Here is a 20,963-nt window from a genome sequence, read left to right on the forward strand (position 1 = left end):
TCAAGGAACACTGACGGTGGGTCAATATGCCATCCGTTTCCGTACTTTGGCTTCTGAACTCGGGTGGAATAATGAGGCCCTGACAGCCGCCTTCTGGGAAGGACTCTCGAGTCGCATCAAGGATGAGTTGGCGGGTCGTGACGTGCCCTCCACCCTAGATGCCCTGATTGCCCTAGCCACTCGAGTGGACATTCGTTTCCAGGAACGCTCCAAAGAGCTGTATCGTGAGAGACGTGCAGTACGGCACTCCCCTCCTCCACAGAAGTCCTCTGTGCCTCACTCTTCAACAGCTGGGATTCCTGTCCACGAGCCCATGCAGGTTGACCGAGTACGACAGTCTGACCAACGTAGAGCAGAGCGGCTCGCCAAAGGCCTCTGCTTTTACTGCGGAGAGGGCACACATCTCTTACGCTCCTGTCCGGAAAGGCCGGGAAACTCCAAAGCCTAGGGTTGGTAGGAGAGGCCACCCTAGGTGCTGGGACTCTCTCAGACCCAGTTATGTGGACGGTACAAGTGTCAACAGGAGAGACGCGCTTCACGGCTGAGGCATACCTCGACTCCGGAGCAGCAGGCAATTTTATCCAGCAGGCCACGGTGGACAAGTACCAGCTGCCTGTTACTCCACTCGATAAACCCCTAATGATTGCCTCGGTGGATGGGAGACCCCTCTCTGATACCATCTCCTGGATCACCAAGCCGGTGGAATTGCGTATAGGTGCTCTGCACACCGAGAACATCGCTCTCTACGTCCTTCCACACATGTCCCATCAAATCCTGCTGGGACTTCCTTGGTTGCGGACACACGAACCATCAGTCAGCTGGGGTACTGGCGAAATCACTCGTTGGGGCTCTGCCTGTCATGAGAGATGTCTAAAGTCCCTACAACCAATCCGACGTCCCCCGGCTCCAGAGAACCTACCGGAACTGCCCTCGGCCTATTGGTCCTTCGCGGACGTTTTTGACAAGAAGGAGTCTGAGGTACTTCCGCCACACCGTCCCTACGATTGCGCCATCGACCTGCTCCCAGGAACAACACCACCTCGAGGACGGATATATCCGTTGTCTCCAGCGGAAACCAGGGCCATGTCCACATACATCACGGAAAGCCTGGCAAAGGGATTCATCCGGAGATCCTCCTCTCCTGCGGGAGCAGGCTTCTTCTTCGTTAAGAAGAAAGAGGGTGACCTACGCCCATGCATTGACTACCGGGGCTTGAATCAGATCACCATAAAAAACAAGTACCCCCTACCGCTCATCCCCGAATTGTTCGACCGGCTCAGAGGAGCCCGTGTGTTCACCAAACTGGATCTTCGGGGTGCCTACAACCTAGTTCGTATCCGCTCTGGGGACGAATGGAAGACCGCATTTAATACTCGCGACGGGCACTACGAATACTGCGTGATGCCCTTCGGTCTGTGTAACGCTCCTGCCATATTCCAAGAACTGGTGAACGACATATTCCGGGACCTCCTCTACCTCTGTGTAGTAGTTTATCTGGATGACATCCTTGTCTTCTCTCCGGACCTCCAGACCCACAGAGAGAACATAAAGCTGGTTCTACAAAGACTGAGAGAGAATCGTCTCTACGCCAAATATGAGAAGTGCGTCTTTGAGCAGTCTTCTCTCCCTTTCCTGGGATACATCATCTCGGGTACTGGGTTGCAGATGGATCCAAAGAAGGTCTCCTCCATACTCAACTGGCCTCCTCCTTCTGGACTGAAGGCAATCCAACGGTTCCTGGGATTCGCCAACTACTACCGCCAGTTTATCCCGCACTTCTCCGCCCTGACTGCCCCTCTCTCCGCTTTGACCAAAAAGGAGGCTAAACCAAAGGACTGGTCACCTGCGGCCGACGCCGCGTTTTGCTCTTTGAAGCGAGCTTTCGCCTCCTCTCCTGTACTCCACCGACCGGAGTTAAACCGCCAGTTCACCTTGGAGGTGGATGCCTCCTCCTCAGGAGCCGGAGCAGTGCTCATGCAAAAATCCTCCTCCGGGAAGATGGTGACTTGCGGTTTCTTTTCTAAGAGCTTCTCAGCACCAGAACGGAATTACACCATCGGTGACCGAGAATTATTGGCGGTCAAACTAGCTCTGGAGGAGTGGCGCTACCTCCTGGAAGGAGCAGTGTACCCCGTGACCATCTACACGGACCACAAGAACCTGGAATACCTGCGGTCCGCTCAGCGACTGAACCCGCGGCAAGCCAGGTGGTCCTTATTCTTTGCCAGGTTTGACTTCCAGCTCCACTTCCGACCCGCGGACAAGAATATACGCGCCGATGCCTTGTCTAGGTCCCTCATGTCCATGGAGCAGGAGGAAGAGACTACCCAACCTATCATCCCTCCTAGCAAGATTGTTCCGGTGGCTCCCGTCACTCTGGCCCAGATACCACCCGGGAAGACCTATGTCTCGGAGACCGACAGGCAAAAAGTGTTACACTGGGGTCATGCCTCAAAAACAGCCGGCCATGCAGGCCAGAAGAGAACATGGGGTGCGATTGTACGCCATTACTGGTGGCCATCCCTTCGCACTGACGTCGCCGCCTTTGTCTCTGCCTGCTCCTCTTGTGCCAGGAACAAGACGCCCAAACACCTGCCCTATGGCCGTCTGCTGCCTCTACCGATACCCTCAGTTCCCTGGCAACACATTGCGATGGACTTTATTACGGACTTGCCATTATCCTCTGGACACACAGTCATATGGGTCGTGGTGGACCGGTTCTCCAAAATGGCCCACTTCATCCCCATGGCTGGACTGCCCTCTGCTCAGGAACTCGCGGAAGCCTATATCCGTCACATCTTCCGCTTGCATGGCTTTCCATCCCACATCGTGTCCGACAGAGGAACTCAGTTCACCTCCCGCTTCTGGAGGGCGCTCTGCAAACACCTGGGAGTGACTCTGGACTTTTCTTCCGCATACCATCCTCAGTCTAATGGCCAAGTGGAGAGGGTCAATCAAATCTTGACATCCTTCTTACGTCACTATGTCAACACCCATCACGACGACTGGTCCACGCTTCTGCCTTGGGCTGAGTTCTCACATAACCACCACATCAGTGAGTCGTCCTCCAAATCTCCCTTCCATGTCGTTTACGGACTTCAGCCCTCCGTTCCATTGCCTATATCCCCTTCTTCGGATGTCCCTGCGGCTGATACTGTAGCCCGTGACTTCGCTACCATTTGGGACTCTGTCAAGGCGTCCCTTGGACGCGCTTCCCAGCGGATGAAGAAACACGCTGACAAAAGGCGTCTAGACCCTCCGTGTTTCTCTCCTGGAGACCTCGTCTGGCTTGCTTCCCAGTACGTCCGCCTGAAGATACCGTCATACAAGCTGGGTCCTCGCTACATTGGGCCGTTTAAAGTCCTCAGCAAGATCAATGAGGTTTCCTACAAGCTACAGCTCCCGGCCACGATGAGGATACCCAACTCATTCCACGTCTCCCTGCTCAAGCCGGTGGTCCTTGGTCCCTTCTCCAATGCTGCCAGTCCGGCCCCTCCACCTATTGCCGATGACGACATCTATGCGGTAAGGGATATCGTGGCCATGAAGACCGTACGAGGTCGGCAGTTCTTCCTGGTGGACTGGGAGGGGTATGGTCCTGAGGATAGGTCTTGGGAGCCCAGGGAGAACGTGGGCACTCCTCTTATCCGTGCCTTCATGTCCCGGTTGCGGGGTGGGGGGCGTGGGGGGGGGGTACTGTCACGCTCCCCGGGTCCTCACCCCCGCTCCCCGGCTCACCTGCCACGCTGCCCGCTCCTCAGCCCCCGGATTCCGTCCGTCCCAGGCCCCCTGGTCCCCGATCCCGGCGCCCGACGGCTTCCCAGGACCTGGCCGGCTCCCCTGCGTCCTCCCCTCAGCCTCCTTCCCTGGCTTCTGGCACCCGGGCGGCGCGCATGCGCGTTAGGGCGCGCGCGCGGTCACTGACCCTTTCTTAAAGGGCCAGCGTCCATTAACAGGAAATGAGGTTGAACAGGTACTGGGTATAAAGGGGGTTAGTGTCCAAGGGGGCGGGGCCTGATCTTCGTGTTCCCTGAGCTAGGAGTCAGGTCTCCTGGTGTTTATGTGCCTGTACTCACCTATCTCTCTTTGTAGAGCCGTACCTGCCTCGTCATCCCGTCTGCCGTATCCTGAACCCCGCACACTGTCCGTCTGCCATCTGACAGTCCGTACCATCTCGGATCCCTGCGGTGACCCGTCATCTCGCTCCTGAGGTTCCGGACCCCGCCTGATATCATCTCGGCTTCCGAACCTGAGCTACGTCACCAGGACTACCATCTGTGACACCGTGGTCCCAGGGACTCCTCCGCTGCCTTCACTTGCACGGACTGTTCTGCTGCCCATCAGTGCTTCAGCTGCCGGACTCCCTACCACCATCTTAAGAGTCCGGTCCAGTGGATCCACCTCCTGGGTCGGCCCGACCGCCCGGCCGTGACAAATACCCTGTCATAAAATCTAATATACATAACTGGTAATATTAAATTTTTCAAGAAAGGCATCCAGGCTCTGCTTAAATGTTAGTAGTGAATCACTCATTACAACATCATGCGGCAGAGAGTTCCATAGTCTCACTGCTCGTACAGTAAAGAATCCTCGTCTGTGATTATGATTAAACCTTCTTTCCTCAAGACGTAGCGGATGCCCCCGTGTTCCAGTCGCAGGCCTAGGTGTAAAAAGATCTTTGGAAAGGTCTCTGTACTGTCCCCTCATATATTTATACATTGTGATTAGATCCCCCCTAAGCCTTCGTTTTTCCAAACTAAATAACCCCAAGTTTAATAACCTGTCTTGGTATTGCAGCCCACCCATTCCTCTAATAATCTTGGTCGCTCTTCTCTGCACCCTCTCCAGTTCAGCTATGTCCTTCTTATATATCGGTGACCAGAATTGTACACAGTATTCTAAGTGCGGTCGCACTAGTGACTTGTACAGAGGTAGAACTATATTTTTTTCATGAACACTTATACCTCTTTTAATACATCCCATTATTTTATTAGCCCTGGCAGCAGCTGCCTGAGACTGTCCACTAAAGTGAAGTTTACCATCCACCCATACACCCAAGTCTTTTTCTGTGTCTGTTTTACCCAGTGTTCTACAATTAAGTACATAATCATAAATGTTATTTCCTCTACCCAAGTGCATGACCTTACATTTATCTACATTAAACTTCAATTGCCACTTCTCAGCCCAATCCTCCAATTTACATAAATCTCCCTGTAATATAAAATTATCCTCCTCTGTATTGATTACCCTGCAGAGTTTAGTATCATCTGCAAATATTGAAATTCTACTCCGCATGCCCCCAACAAGGTCATTTATAAATATGTTGAAAAGAAGCGGGCCCAATACTGACCCCTGTGGTACCCCACTATGAACTGAGACCCAGTCCGAGTACGTACCATTAATAACCACCCTTTGTTTCCTATCACTGAGCCAGTTTTTAACCCAGTTACACATATTTTCCCCTATCCCCATTATTCTCATTTTATGTACCAACCTTTTGTGTGGCACCGTATCAAAAGCTTTTGAAAAGTCCATATACACAACATCCACTGCATTTCTCTGGTCCAGGCTTGAACTTACCTCTTCATAGAAGCTGATCAAATTAGTTTGACAGGATCGATCCCTCATAAACCCATGTTGATACTCTGTCATAAGGTTATTTTTCTTGAGATACTCCAGTATAGCATCTCTCAAGAAACCCTCAAGGATTTTACCAACCATAGAGGTTAAACTTACCGGCCTATAATTTCCCGGCTCAGTTTTTGTTCCCTTTTTGAATATTGGCACCACATTTGCTATGCGCCAGTCCTGCGGTACCGACCCTGTTATTAAGGAATCTGAGAAGATTAAAAATAATGGTCTATCTATCACAGAACTCAATTCCTGTAGTACTCTGGGGTGTATGCCATCCGGGCCCGGAGATTTGTCAACCTTAGTGATTTCGAGGCGGCGGCGTACTTCCTGCTGGGTTAAGCAGGTAATATTCAAGGGTGAATTTATGGTATCACTGGTCATGTCATCTGCCATGGCATTTTCTTGTATAAAAACCGTAGAAAAAAAAGTCATTCAGCAGGTTGGCTTTACCCTCATCCCCTTCCACCATTTCACCAAGACTATTTTTAAGGGGGCCAACACTATCGCTTTTCAGTTTTTTACTGTTTATGTAGTTAAAGAATATTTTAGGATTATTTTTACTTTCTCTCGCAATGAGTCTCTCTGTCTCAAACTTAGCTAACTTAATTTGCTTTTTACATATTTTATTTAATTTTCTATAATTATATAATGCCTCATCACTACCTACCCTCTTTAATTCTTTTAAGGCTTTCTGTTTTTCTTTTATTGCTTCCCTTACAGCTCTATTTAGCCATAGGGGTTTCCTCCTATTTCTAGCATGTTTGTTCCCATAGGGTATATTTTCTGCACAAGCCCTATTCAGGATGCTCATAAAAGTCTCCCATTTGCTTTGTGTACTTTTATTACTTAGTACATCATCCCAGTTTATTGCACTAAGATCATCTCTCAACCGTTTAAAATTTGCTTTCCTGAAGTTTAGTGTCCTTGTAGCCCCTCTACTAGACATCTTACTAAAGAATACATGAAAACTTATTATTTTGTGGTCACTATTCCCCTATATATTTCCTATCTCCTACTATATTTAGATAGAACATAAAATATATTTATTGTAATACAACTTTAGAACACAAACAAATAAATTGTAAATATGTAATATATATAATATATAATTATACAGTGTGTGTGTATATATATTACACAAGATATATATGTAGTCTACTGTATATTACATATTGTATTACATATTTACAATTTATTAGTTTTTTGTGTTCTAAAGTTGTATCCAATAAATATATTTTGTGTTCTATTAAAATATCTTGATTATTGTATCATAAAAATTAAATGTCTGATGATCACATACACATGTTGATGTCCTACAATAAATTTTCCACCTAACTATAAGCAATATATGTAGGAGTCGGAGTGGTGGAGTCTGAGTCGGTGCAAGGGAAATTGAAGAGTCTGAGTCAAAGGTTTAGCTTACCGACTCCACAGCCCTGCTGCTCACTCGTGGTGCGCTGTCTCCCCCTGCAGGATGGTCGACTCATAGCAGTTTCTCACACTTCCTCACATGCTGGTGTCCGGATCATATTCTACAGGAGGTGCCCATAGATGCAGATCGGTAGTTGATGACCCGCAGAGTGGTCTCGTGCCTCATCCATGACAGGCCATCACACCCATCAAATACGGTAGTCTGCAGGCACCTGCTACTTGTGCCCGGTGTCGTCCCGAAAGATTCGGAAATTGCAGCCAAGTGTTTGACTGGATTAGTGATTGAGCTCTGACTACCCGGGACTAAGACACCAGCTTCATTGCTGCTGTTGGAATGTAGATTGGATTGTTCCTGGCCGGCCAGATAATCACACGAGTTGCTTCCCTTCATCGTGTTTAGCTGTTATTGCCGCCCGCACGACGGTGTCACAGGGCGACTCTGAGCTTAATGTTTTTGGGCTCCCGAAGACACTGCTGCTCCTGTCATAAATATAAACCTCCTTGGGTGTTGTGTAAGTAAACCCTTGTCTAATGTGCATCTTGTAGGCGGCCGCCATGTATATTGTGACCTACATACTGGACGGTCACCTCCATCTGCTGTCTCCTCTTGGCTTAAATGTACTTTTGTGTTCAAGGGACATGTTGTTCAGTCTCGCTAGTCCCCTCTGGTGTTTAAGTCCTCTGCAGACATCACATGGACGATCCCACTCGTCTACCTTCACTCTCCACCTTCCTACATCAATCACCTTTTTCACGCTCTACATCCCCTGACTGACCTCGGCCCCTGCCCTCCGCCTACCTCTGACTATGACCTCGACCCCTACCCTCCACCCATATCTCGGACTGCAACCGGGGCCCTTGCCCTTTGCCCGCATCTTGGACTGGGACTCTGGCCCTTGCCCTTTGCCCGCATCTTGGACTGACACTCTGGTCCGTACCCTCTGCCCGCCTCTTGGACTGGGACTCTGGTCCGTGCCCTCTGCCCGCCTCTTGGACTGGGACTCTGGTCCGTGCCCTCTGCCCGCCTCTTCGACTGGGACTCTGGTCCGTGCCCTCTGCCCGCCTCTTGGACTGGGACTCTGGTCCGTGCCCTCTGCCCGCCCATTGGACTGGGACTCTGGTCCGTGCCCTCTGCCCCCGCTCATTGGATTGGGACTCTGGTCTCCGTGCCCTCTGCCCGCCTCTTGGACTGGGACTCTGGTCCGTGCCCTCTGCCCGCCCATTGGACTGGGACTCTGGTCCGTGCCCTCTGCCCCCGCTCATTGGACTGGGACTCTGGTCCGTGCCCTCTGCCCGCCTCTTGGACTGGGACTCTGGTCCGTGCCCTCTGCCCGCCTCTTGGACTGGGACTCTGGTCCATGCCCTCTGCCCGCCTCTTGGACTGCCACTTGAGCCCATTTCTGCTTTACTGTTGGACACCAGATCTTGCTTTCCTCCATTCACCTTTTCCCTCCTGTATTTCAGGTAACTTTAATCCAGAGATCCCCAAGTTGGAGAAGAGCATTAGTGGGACGAGCCCGAAGCGAGAACACTTACATTTGACGGTGGCCGTCTCTCTGCTCCTAATGACTCTCTTGGCGTTTTAGTTTTCTTGTTTCAGGCTGAAGACCTCGGAGAAATGAATGCAATCTCCACATTCAGAACTCTGTAAGGACTGCGCAGGTTGGGGAGCGGCTGATGGGAGGAGGAGCAGCGTCCTTAATCTCATTTATTTTTATTTTTTTTTTAACAAAAATCTTTTTTTTTTTTATTAAGGGTACTTTCACACTTGCGTTTATTTCCTTCCGTTACAATCTGCCCTTTTGGAAAACAGCGGAATCCGTTAACGGATTCCGCTGTTTCCCATAGACTTGTATAGGTGACGGATTGTACCAAAAGGACCTGCGTTGCTTCCGCTGGGCGACGCTCCGTTGCTTCCGCCCAGCGGGAGGAACGCAGCATGTAACTTTGTTTTGAGCAGCGGAATCCTCTGGATTTCACTGCGCATGCTCTTTTTTTTTTTTGTAAATCAAATTTTATTTTGGCTCGCGGTGGCCGAACGTTCAGCTGAGCGCCCGGCCATCGGCAAGCGACAGCACTCAGCTGAGCGACCGGCCGCCAGCATGCCCGGCCGCCGGCAAGTCACAGCGCTCAGCTGAGCGCCCGCCCGCCGGCATGCCCAGTCGCCGGCAAGTGACAGCGCTCAGCTGAGCGCCCGCCCGCCGGCATGCCCGGGCGCCGGCAAGTGACAGCGCTCAGCTGATCACCCGGCGGTCGGCTGCAGGGAGCGATCAGCTGATCACCCGGAGGCCGGCTACTGGGAGCGATCAGCTGATCACCCGGCGGCCGGCAAGTGACAGCGCTCAGCTGATCACCGGCGGTCGGCTGCAGGGAGCGATCAGCTGATCACCTGGCGGCCGGCTACTGGGAGCGATCAGCTGATCACCCGGCGGCCGGCTGCAGATCAGCTGATCGTTCACAATAGTCTGCCGCTGGTAAAACTGTAAAAAAAAAAAAAAAATCAAAACGAATTGCGTTGTTTTGCAGCATCCGTTGCATCCGTTGTGCCACTATATGCAACACATCCGTTGCATCCGTTACACAACGCAATGCAACGGATACCGTTCAACGCAAGTGTGAAACTAGCCTTAAGGCCACTTTACACACAGAGATAAATCTTTGGCAGATCTGTGGTTGCAGTGAAATTGTGGACAATCAGTGCCAGGTTTGTGGCTGTGTACAAATGGAACAATATGTCCATGATTTCACTGCAACCACAGATCTGCCAAAGATTTATCTCTGTGTGTAAAGTGGCCTTTAGACTGAACCTGCGGCACTAAAATCACAACCCTGACACTAGTGGACACTATCGAGATCTTGTGATTTCTTGAATAATATCATTGAGCAGACAGGACCAAGGAGCTGCTGCCTAGAGCTTGTGATCCACAGGGCCCTGCTCTGCCCCGGCCCACAACATACAACTGGCGGCCACACCTATGGGCTGTTATTACTTGAGTGCCTATGCCCGTTAGGTTCCTGCGAGGATAGGATGCACGCCGAGTGCAGGACCTTGGGGTGACAACAGACCATCGTTTTAGTCAGCCTTACAATCCCCTGAGTTGGTTTGTTCCCTTCCACCTGGACATGTTGCCCTTTGGTTCTTTTCTGGATGTCCTTGTGATATCTTGCCCAGATTACCGCCAGCCTCATGGATTTTCCTGGCCAAGTGCATTGAGCACAGTAGCAGAACCCTTTACCAAATGTTTGGCTCTAACACTTTCTGGTGCCATATTGTGTACTTTTCCTTCCCAAGGTCCTCAGACACCTTATATCAATAAGCCAACCTGATTCAATGGATGATAAAACTGCAAAACACCGGAAGAGGTGGAAGTACCAGACCTGCAGTGATGGCCACTGTTCCTTCTGGATGTCCAGGCTTAGAATTAGGATTAGCTTCCAGGCTTCTGTGGGTCCAGGACTAGCAATGGACAGTCATTAAACCAATGTTCCCTATGTGAGATGTAGCAGAGCCTGGACGCAGCAGACAGAGCGCCCTCAGCTGGTCACAGCTCCACGACAACTGTCCCACAACTCTACAGAGATGAGAGGAAATTGCACTAAATTACCCCAGACCCATCCACTGCTCGATAGTCAATACCCTGGGAATTCTTGATGGACAGCTGGGGAATCAGCGCATCCGTAATACAGCAGGACCCCACTGTACAGAGCCGAACGGGGAGAGCAGCATGCAGGAGACAGAATGGCGTTGTAAATACATATCTATCTATATTTTATGTATACCATCCCTGTGATGACGTATACATTGTCCCTTCTGACTGAACTGTAAATTCAAATGTTGTCTTCTATGAAGGCAAGTCTCCACCTATGCAATGCACAGACACTTTGAGAATAAATATCAGACTGACCTTTTTATGAACGGCATCGGCTGTGATTTTCATATAATGCTGTAAACCTAGAAAATGAATAAAAGAATAAACCTGACTAGTCACTTGTACTTGCAGGGGAGGGTGAGGAACAAGGTGCAAGTACCAGCCCGACATCAACCCTGTCCTCACCCGTGGCTCAATGTTGGCTTATACCCAACACCTCAACGGTCTCCGCTCACCTCTCATCGGGAATACCCAATACTTCCCTGGTCCCCGCTCACCTCTTGTCGGAATACCCAACACCTCCACGGTGCCCGCTCGTCGGGAATACCCATCATGGCCACGGCTCTCGTCGGATATACCAAACACCTTCACGGCCACGGCTCTCCTCTCGTCGGGAATACCCAACACCTCCACTGCTACGGCTCTCCTCTCATCGGGAAAACCCAACACCTCGACTGCCACCATGCTTCCACTGTATTCTTCTTGCCATATCCATGGTCCCCGTGTCCCTCTCGCCTAGAACACCCGACACATGCGAGGTCCCCCTGCTCGACTCGCCTAGAACACCCCACACATGCGAGGTCCCCCTGCTCCACTCGCCTAGAACACCCCACACATGCGAGGTCCCCCTGCCCCACTCGCCTAGAACACCCCACACATGCGAGGTCCCCCTGCTCCACTCGCCTAGAACACCCCACACATGCGAGGTCCCTCTGCTCATGTGCAATACATGACATCTATTATCCCAGCACCTTTGTTCGTCTAGGGTACACAACACTTCAATGGGCGCATGGATGGTTCTTGCACCCGTCTCACCTGCCATAACACTTAGGGTAAATCTATATATTGTGTTCCTTTTTCCTGTAATGACTTCTGGTGTAAATCTATGTATTCCTCTATCCTATAATATCACAAATTTGAGGTAAACAGATGGTCCTCATGTTGCACTGCCTTTCACACCTGTACACAACCTCTGCCTGCGCTCTCGCTCCCAGATCAGGAATTTCAATGCTGCCTCCTTCCACCCACAGTCTGGGAAAATCTGATGCCCTCACTTCTCTTAAAAAGCTGATAAACTGCGCCCTTCATTCACCTCAGTATGTTCGGGACCTGCATGATCTCTGTCTACTGCAGCAGTAGCTGAAGTGACCAGTAGAGGGCACCATGATCAGTCTACTGCAGGAGGTGTCACCAGCAGAGGGCACCATAATCTGTCTACTGCATACCGTGTTTCCCCGAAAATAAGACGTCCCCCGAAAATAAGACATAGCAGGAGTATTCAGGGATGCTTTAATATAAGACATCCCCTGAAAATAAGACATAGCTGAGGTTAATAATGAAGTGTCATGCAGCGGTGAAAGAGTTAAAGACACTGCAGGACACTTCATTATAGCCAGCGAACACCCCCAGAAGAGAGAAGAAAGAAGACCCCCGATCATACTCACAAGACGCCGACCGGGAGCAGGTGAGCGCATCAAGGTCCTGCAGCGGCGGAACACACACACACACGCACATAAGAACAGACACACACACATCAGATCACACTCACTCTCACACACACATCAGATCGCATCCACACACTCACAACATCCAGCGATATCAATTGCTTCTCGGCGGCGATACTCTGCGTGCAGTGACCTTCCAAGACCTGCAGGAGGATCACATGGCCGGAAGCATGTGGTATCTCTGGATGTTGTGATTGTGTAAGCGTGTATGTGCGATATCGTCAATGTGTGTGTAAGTGTATGCGATCGGATGTGTGCGTGTATGCTGTCTGATGTGTGAGTGTGTGAGTGTATGCGATCGGATCGGTGAGTGTCGGCAGAGGAGCACGGCGTGCAGTACAGCTGCTGGGATCGTGGGGTGGGTGGGAAGAAGTGGGGTGGGTGGGTGTTTGTGTGTGAGTGAGTGTGACCTGATGTGTGTGTGTGTGAGATCTGATGTCAGCCAGACGCACAGGAGCACAGCTGCAGAGAGATCACAGGGAGAAGTGTGTGCGTGTGATCTGATGTCAGCCAGACGCAGGGGAGCACAGCTGCAGAGAGATCACAGGGAGAAGTGTGTGCGTGTGATCTGATGTCAGCCAGACGCAGGGGAGCACAGCTGCAGAGAGATCACAGGGAGAAGTGTGTGTCTGTGTCTGTGTGTGTGTGAGAGAGATCTGATGTCAGCCAGACGCAGGGGAGCACAGCTGCAGAGAGATCACAGGTAGAAGTGTGTGCGTGTGATCTGATGTCAGCCAGACGCAGGGGAGCACAGCTGCAGAGAGATCACAGGGAGAAAAGTGTGTGTGTGTGTGTGTGAGAGAGAGATCTGATGTCAGCCAGACGCAGGGGAGCACAGCTGCAGGGAGGTGTGTGTGTGTGTGTGTGTGTGTGTGTGAGATCTGATGTCAGCCAGACGCAGGGGAGCACAGCTGCAGAGATATCACAGGGAGAAAAGTGTGTGTGTGTGTGTGTGTGTGTGTGAGAGAGATCTGATGTCAGCCAGACGCAGGGGAGCACAGCTGCAAGGAGGTGTGTGTGTGTGTGTGTGTGTGTGTGTGTGTGTGTGTGTTCGTTCTGATGTCAGCCAGACGCAGGGGAGGCGTGCAGCATATCTGATGGGAGATCACAGAAGGATCTGGGAGCCATACAGACGCCCTGGGCTGGTAAGTATGACGATCCTGGGATGGGAGGGGTCTGCTTTTTGTGGGGGATAAACTTACCCCCAACCATGTCTCCTCGAGAATAAGACACCCCCCTGAAAATAAGACATAGTGCTTTTTTGAGGGCAAAAAAAAAATATAGGACAGTGTGTCTTATTTTCGGGGAAACGGTAGTAGCTAATATCACCAGCAGAGGGCACAGTTATCTGTCTACTGTAGCAGTAGCTGATATCACCAGCAGAGGGCCCAATGATCTGTCTACTGTAGCAGTAGTTGTCACCGGCAGATGGCACAATGATCGGTCTACTGTAGCAGTAGCTGATGTCACCAGCAGAAGGCACCATGAATTTGTCTACTGCAGCAGTAGCTGATGTCATCAGCAGAGGGCACCGTGATCTGTCTGCTGTAGCATGAAGTGTCACCAGCAGAGGGCACCATGATTTCAGTCTGCAGCAGTAGCTGATGTCACAAGTAGAGGGCACCGTGATCTCAGTCTGCTGTAGCACGAAGTGTCACCAGCAGAGGGCACCATGATTTGTCTACTGCAGGAATAGCAATAGCTGATGTCACCAGCAGAGAACACCATGATTTGTCTACTGCAGCAATAGCTTATGTCACCAGCAGAAGGCACCATGATTTGTCTACTGCAGCAATAGCTTATGTCATCAGCAGACGGCACCATGATCTCAGTCTACTGTTGTAGTTGTCACCAGCAGAGGGCACCATGCTGTAGCAGTAGGTATCACCAGTAGAGGGCACAATGATCCGAGTCTAGTGCAGCAGTAGTTTGTCACCAGCAGAGCGACCATGATTTGAGTTTACTGTAGGTGTAACCAGCAGACGGGTGGAATGATCATGGTTGCAGGGATTGTGATTTGAGCCTAGGGGTGCAGAGGTCCCGCCGACCTCAACGCCTGCTTCAGCTGGATGTGTATCTCCGGGCCCATCGGGTCCCTACGCTGTAAACTGCGGCGGTGTTGAGGCGAACATGTATGCCGACTGCTTAAGAAGATGAATATTCACTGCTCTCCACGCCCTTAATCCCGCCCACATCTTTTCACTGAAGCTGAGGTGGGCGGTATTATGGGCGTGTAGAACAGTGAATATTCATTTTATTTACTAGCCGCATATGTGATCACCAAGTCGCCGGCTTCCTGCAGCTGCGGGGCGATCGTCTGCTGCTATTGAAGAGAATGATTTCACTGCTCTGCACACCCATAATCCCATGCATGTGGGGAAGTGAATGTGCCAACAGCTGACGCAGGTGCAAGTGACGTCATGTGCTGCGCCACGAACACACTGAAGTCAGTTCCCAAGCATGCCATTATTAAAGGAGGAGATCTAGGGGAGGTGAATATACCGTGTTTCCCCGAAAATAAGACCTCTTTCGACAATAAGGCCTAGCAGGAGTTTTCAGGGAGGCTTAAATATAAGACATCCCCTGAAAATAAGACCTAGCCGCGGTGCAATAATGAAGTGTCCGTGCAGCAGTAAAAAAAAAAGTTAAAGAATCCTGCAAGACACTTCATTAAAGACAGCAGCGGACACCCACTAAAGAAAGAAGAGTGAAGACACCCCCCCCCCCCCCGATCATACTCACCAGACGCCGATTGGGAGCAGGGGAGCGCATCAAGGTCCTGCGGTGGAACATGCACATCAGATCACATACACTTACTACAGATCGCATCCATGTACTCGCGATATCGTTTGCTTCTCGGCGCGTAAGGACCTGCAACACTGTGCAGTGAGCTTCCAGAACCTTGCATCACATGGCCAGAAGCACGTGGTATCTCTGGATGTTGTGTGTGCGCGCAATTGTACTGGTATGTGCGATTTCGTGTGTGTGTGTATGCGATCGGATGTGTGAGTTTATGCTGTCTCGTGTGCGTGTCGGCAAGAGGCAGAGGAGGACGGCGTGCTGCACAACTGCCTGGAGCTCCCACCGGAGATCACAGGGAGGAATGATGTGAAATCTGGTTTTGTGTGTGTGTGTGTGTCTCTGTCATTCAGATGCATGGGAGGACAACGTGCTGCACAGAGATCACAGGGAGGAGTGATATGGAATCTGACGTGTCTATATGAGTGTGCGATCTGATGTGTGTGTGTGTGTGTGTGTGTCTCGGCCAGATGCAGGGGAGGCGTGCAGCATACCTGCTGGGAACCACACAGACAACCAGGGCTGGTAAGTATGACGATCCTGGGAAGGGGAAGTCTGATCTTTGTGGGGGATAAACTTACCCCCAACCATGTCTCCTCAAGAATAAGACACCCCCTGAAAATAAGACAGTGGGTTTTTTGGGGCTAAAAAAAAATGTAAGACAGTGTCTTATTTTCGGGAAAACGGGGTAATTGGTAATTATTATTTTTTTTTTCTGCATGCGGCGTGATGGGGATCATATGTACCAGGATGGGGGCCATGTAGTATGATAGGGACATATATAGGAGGATGGGGAACAAAGATTCAAACATGGGCAAGTTGCTGAGGAAAAAAAAGCTTTCCCATGCTCTCATATCAAGGGAAAACTGGGCACTGATGAAACAGTGTATATCAGAGCATGGGAAAGCTGGGTGCTGAGGGAAAGATGTATAGCAGATCATGGGAAAGCTGGGTGCTGAGGGAAAAGATGTATAGCAGATCATGGGAAAGCTGGGTACTGAGGGAACGATTTATAGCAAGAGCATGGAAAAGCTGGGTACTGAGGGAAAAATGTATAGTAGAGCGTGGGAAGGCTGGAGGGAGCTGAAGGGCTACATTTTCCACCGGGTCCCATTGAACAGCAGAGGGCGCTATTTTTGTTTACTGCAGCAGTAGAGTGCACCATGATCTGTATATTGCATCAGTAGCTAATATCACCAGTAGAGGGCACAATGATCTGTCTACTGTAGCAGAAGGTGTGACAAGCAGAAGGCACCATGATCTGTCCACTGCAGCAGTAGCTGATTTATCCAGCAGAGGGCACTATGAGCGGTCTATTGTAGCAGTAGATTATGTCCCCACCATAATCTGTATACGACCGCAGCAGATGCAGGTGTCATCAGTTGAGGGCATCATGCTTTTTGTCTACAATAGCAGTAGGTGTCACCAGCAGGGCGCACCATTCTAGCTGATATCGCCAGCAGAGGGCAACATGATCTCAGTTTACTGGAGCAGGAGCTGTTGTTTCCAGAAGAGGGATCATGATTTTGGTCTACTGCAGCAGTAGGTGTCACCAGTAGAGGGCACCATGAAATGTCTACTGCAGTCGTAGCTGAGGTCACCAGCAGAGGACACCTTGTCTCCTGAATCAGCACCTGTTGTAGCCAGCAGAGGGCATCATGCTCTAAGTCTGCTGCAGCAGTAGGTGTCACCAGCAGAGGTCACCAAAATATCAGTCTACTGCAGCAGTAGCTAAACTCACTGGAGAGGGCATCATAATCTTTCTACTGCAGCAGTAGCAGATCTCACTAGCAGAGGGCACTATATTATCAGTCAACTGCAGTCGTAACTGAAGTCACTGGCAGAGGGCACCATGATGTCAGTCTACTGGAACAATAGATGTCGCTGGCGGAGGGCACCATGATTGACGTCTGCTGAAGCAGTAGGTGTCACAAATAGAGGGCACCATGATATGTCTACTGTAGCAGTACCTGTTGTAGTGAAGAGGGCACCATGAACTTAGTTGTTCTTTGCTTACTGCAGCAATAGGTTTCACCAGCAGAGGGCACCATGATGTCTGTCTGTTCAAGCAGGAGGTATTACCAGCAGAGGGCATCATGATCAGTCTACTGCGGCAGTAGGTGTCACCAGCAGAGGGCACCATGATCTGTCTGCTGCAGCAGTAGGTGTCACCAGCAGAGGGCTTCATGATCTGCCTCCTGCAGCAATAGGTGTCACCAGCAGAGGGCACCCATGATCTCAGTCTACTGTAGCAGTAGGTGTCACCATGCCAGTCAATGCAGCGTCACTAGCGTGTACGTGTCCCGGTTACAGACATGTCTAGTGCGCATGACCAGAAGTGTCGGGACTTTCAGGTCAGCGTTCACCACGGACACAGGTACGCATGTCACCGCTGGTGACGCTGCATCCTTTTTCTAAAGATCTCTTTATGCTACTAGATATGGAGACGATTAGACAGGGATTAGTAATATGCACAGAACTGGTCGTGGTTCTGGGTGCATATTGGACCTGACAGGTTCCCTTTTTAAAACACAAATTTATATTTTATTATATATTAGAATATATAAGTCAAAAAAAAAATTTTCATATTGTCAGTCCAAAACAAAATGCGCTTATTCCGTAGAACAGTTCCCCAAATAGCGACAGCCGCCACTATGGGAAAAAGCTCAAGCAAGGTTAAGTTGGGAACCCAGCCTAAGGCATGCCAGGAATCTGGCCATCGTTCAGCACACCACTGGTCATCAAAAATCACTCCAAAACCAAGTGACCCAGAGGCATCAGAGAAAAGGGATAGCTCCTCATTAGTTATTTCCTCCTCCTGAAAGCATGTATGACCGTTCTACTGAGAGATAAACTCAGTCCAAACAATCAAATCAGCGCGCAGCGGTGCCGAGATCCGAATCCGGTGGTGGGGGAGCCTGACACCCCTGGTGGCGAGGGCCAGGCGACGAGAAAAAATACGTCCCATAGGCATGACACGGCATGCAAACACCAGAAGGCCCAGTAAAGATTGCATTTGGCGTAAAGTAACGCTACGAACTGAACGAAAACCCTTGAGCAATGAAAGTAATGCAGAAACTTTGTCAGATGAGAGGCGAAAAATCATGGCCTCAGAATCGATTTCAATCCCCAAAAAGGATAGCGTTGAAACCGGACCAACTGTTTTTCCTTGTGATAAGGGGACGCCAAATTTTTCCATGAGCCGGCAGAAATTATCCAACAAAAATTGACAGTGTGAGGAATCACCTGGTCCTACAAAAAGAAAATCATCCAAGTAGTGAGTGATGGAATGGGAGCCAGACTCCCATCTCACCACCCACTCCAAAAATGAACTGAAAAGTTCAAAATAATAGCAGGAAATCGAACAGCCCATGGGCAGGCACGTGTCGTAATAATAAGAGCCATCAACAAACCATCCCAGTAAATGGTGACAGTCGGGGTGAACGGGGAGGAGGCGAAAGGCCGACTCAATGTCAGATTTTGCCAACAACGCGCCCCTTCCGGCCTGTCGAACTAGCGAAACCGCTCTATCAAAAGACACGTAAGTCACGGTGGCATCCGCATCAGATATGTCATCATTCACTGATGATCCTTTGGGGTAGGACAAATGCTGAATCAGGCGAAATTTGCCCGGTTCCTTTTTGGGAACAACACCCAAAGGAGAAACCCTCAAGTTGAAAAAGGGGGGTGAAGAAAATGGGCCTCGAATCCTGCCTTCTGACAATTCGCTTTCCAACTTCTGTAGTAACACATGATGAAACTCAGTAGCCGATTTTAGGTTCTGAGCAAACGAGGGGTCCCTACAAAAATTAAAAGGGATGAAAAAACCGAAAGTAAAACCAAAACGCAACTGGGCCGCCGCCTCTTTATTGGGGTACTGGTCGAGCCACGGCCCCATAGCGAGGACGCTCACTGGCGTCCTTATCCGGCATGCTGGATGTTTTTGCAGGCAATTTTGCGGATGGACGGGTACACTTGGCTGCGGTATGAGGTCCACCGCAGGCGGAGCACTCATGCTTGAATTTACAGAGGCCAAAGAAACGACAGTGGCCTTCATTGAATGACCAGCACGTGCCGGGTCTACGAACGGCCACTGAGCCGGAGCCGGCGGTGGTGCTAGGGGCCGCTGAATGAAAGGGCTGATAAGCCTTCTGGGCCAGCATCAGTCGCAGCCATGTGTCCGTGGCTTTGACCCCCCAGCCTAGCTGGGGTTGGAGGGCTAAACGACGACGAAAATCTTCGTCGTAACGCCACCAGGCAGATCCCCCGTGCGACTTGTAAGAATTGTATATGGTGTCGAGATAAATGAACATCTTGGAACAGCGCTCGGGGTGCTTCTGACCCATTACGCATCCCATAACACAAAATGCTTGCAGCCAGTTGTTAATAGACCTGGCTACTTTTGGCCTCCTTTCAAAAGGACGATCCGCCGATCGCCGCTCTTTATCAACTGTATGTTGATCGGTGGAAACCAAGGACCATATATCAATATAGTCATTGGCCCATATTTTTTGAACAGTCTCCTCGCTCAAGTGGGATCCCAAAGGGGTAACGCCGCAGAAGAAAGCGTCTCTGTGAATATCCGCTCGAGGAAGGGGGGGAAGGAGGGAGGGGGGTGGGTCAGGTTGTTTTGAAATTTGAGTATTAAATGAAGGGTTAACTAGTATTTTTCCCCCCGCCGCAGGCTGTAAATTTGCTAAAAGTGCTTTAAGGGCTGCTGACATACCCGCACCATCCCCCCATGCCCCAGAGTAGTGGTACTCACCAGCATCTTGAATAGGGGCGACATAAGGCTCCAGCGGTGGATCAACGAATTCCACGGGCTGTGAACGCGCTGTGGGAGGACCCGACTCCCTCTGCGGGTGATGGTGACGTCGGCGATGATGCCCATGAGGCACGACGGAGGCGCCAGAAGAATCTGATGAGGCGGAAGGAGAGCGCCACCTCGATGAGCGAGAGCGGCGGCTCCTCCGAGAGGACCTGGAACGGCGGGAATGGCTATGTGTTCCATGCGACCTAGCAGGGCGCTCGTATCGCTCGGGGGTGTGCGATGACGCAGATGAATGTGTTGCTGAGCGTTCGCGGCGGCCGCGGCGGCTACGACCGCGGGCCAGAGCTTCAGCATTCATCTGTTCCAGGGCAATCATGGGGGCCTGTGACGTGTGGACTAGTGGAAACAGATCAGATGGGGGGTGGGCAGACACAGCTGGCTGCACACCCGCAGATCCCTGCATCATGGGTGGCAAGACCAGCATCTGGGGGTTAGTGTGTGCTGAAGGGCTTATTACTGCCCCAGCACATAAAGCAGGTTGGCTTGAAACAATATTTGCCTGCACTGTTTGTGAAGGCTGGGTGGGAGGGGGAGGAGGCAGTGCAGCGTCTGCAGTCTCCTCTATGGATGAGGAGCTGCAGCTGTGATGTCCTCCCATAGTTGGTGGCAAGTGGAATAGTGGTGGTTCAGGGTGGGGGGGGTTAACAGCTGCCGACCGCGGGTCCGCGTTACCGGAGGGACAGAGTCGGCGTGCGGCAGCCGCGGTCAGGAGCTGGGAGGAAGTGGGCGAAGCTTGTCGCGAGGCACGCGCACGAGTGCGCATGCCCCGTGACGTCACTGTGGATGGACTCAGGCGCTCCGGCGGGCGTGTACACCGAGCGGATCGCCTGCCGCCGGAGATAACCGCCCGAGCCTCAGGAGGGAGAGGACGCATCTCAGCTAGGATGGAGGTAA

Source organism: Anomaloglossus baeobatrachus, chromosome 3, assembly GCF_048569485.1.
Source record: "Anomaloglossus baeobatrachus isolate aAnoBae1 chromosome 3, aAnoBae1.hap1, whole genome shotgun sequence".
Lineage (NCBI taxonomy): Eukaryota > Metazoa > Chordata > Amphibia > Anura > Aromobatidae > Anomaloglossus > Anomaloglossus baeobatrachus.